The sequence below is a fragment of the Abramis brama genome (genome assembly GCF_963993115.1).
Source record: "Abramis brama genome assembly, chromosome: 9".
NCBI lineage: Eukaryota > Metazoa > Chordata > Actinopteri > Cypriniformes > Leuciscidae > Abramis > Abramis brama.
The window spans coordinates 39,348,751-39,349,819 of NC_139971.1; positions in this window are offsets into that span (position 1 = coordinate 39,348,751).

Below are 1,069 nucleotides of genomic sequence, written 5' to 3' on the forward strand. Positions count from 1 at the left end.
GGGTCGGGTTAGAGGATGACCTTCATGCTTACTTTTTTCGAAAAAATCATACGTTTCCGTACAAATCACATCATACGAAATTGCCACCACGCAAAATAGTTACATTATCTCATGAGGATCGGGTTGGAACAGCACAGAAATTGATCACTGGATTTCTCATGCCAATGTGTTCATGACTACATTATCAAGAGTTGATTTGAGCATTAAAAGGTGCACTAAGTAAGCTTTTGGGTTACACTTTATTTTGATGGTCACCTTTAGACATTCTGTTGACTATAAGTACTGTTGCACCTACATGTCAACTAACTCTCATTAGTGTATTAGGGTGTGTTCACACTTGTAGTTCAGTTCCTTTGGTCCGGACCAAAAAAAAAAGAAAGAATTTGTCCTGGTCCTCTTAAAGTTCACATTGACATTTTAACACCGAAGCTAAAGGCATAGGGATGTGTTCACAACCTTATTGGACGGCTTTTATTTAGTATATTTCACGACAGAACTTACCGAACATCCAAAACAATGCTGTACCCTGGGCTAAATGCACTTGTTGTATGTGCGTAGCCTACATATGATGGTATTTTGACCAGTTGAGAACTCGTGAATAGCTTATAAAATGTGTAAAGGAGTCAAAACAGCGGCAGGAATCCCTCCGTCACACACACACACACACACACACAGATCTGCTGCGAGTAGACGCGGTTCTGATGCCTGTACTGTTCTGTGATGGGCACCATCGCGACTATGACAAGAAAAAACAGGTGTGCTTAAGCATTCTGTCCTTTTTAGGGTCGCATCTTGTGACATAATGTCCTGTTTTTGGTTTGTTTACATGTCTTACGTGTCTTTGTTTACATGTCTTGCATGTCTTTGGTCCGTGTCGTGTTCATATTTAATTCTAAACGCACAAGTTTGTTTGGAAGCGGGCCGAGGCCGCTGAAAAGCTTGTTTGGTGTCACCAGGGTTCGGATGGCAGCGTTCACACTTATTCAAATGAGCCGCACTAACAGATCATTCGCACCAGGGTTCGTTTTAATCGAACTAAACATGAGTATTGAGTTGAGTATTAGTAGAC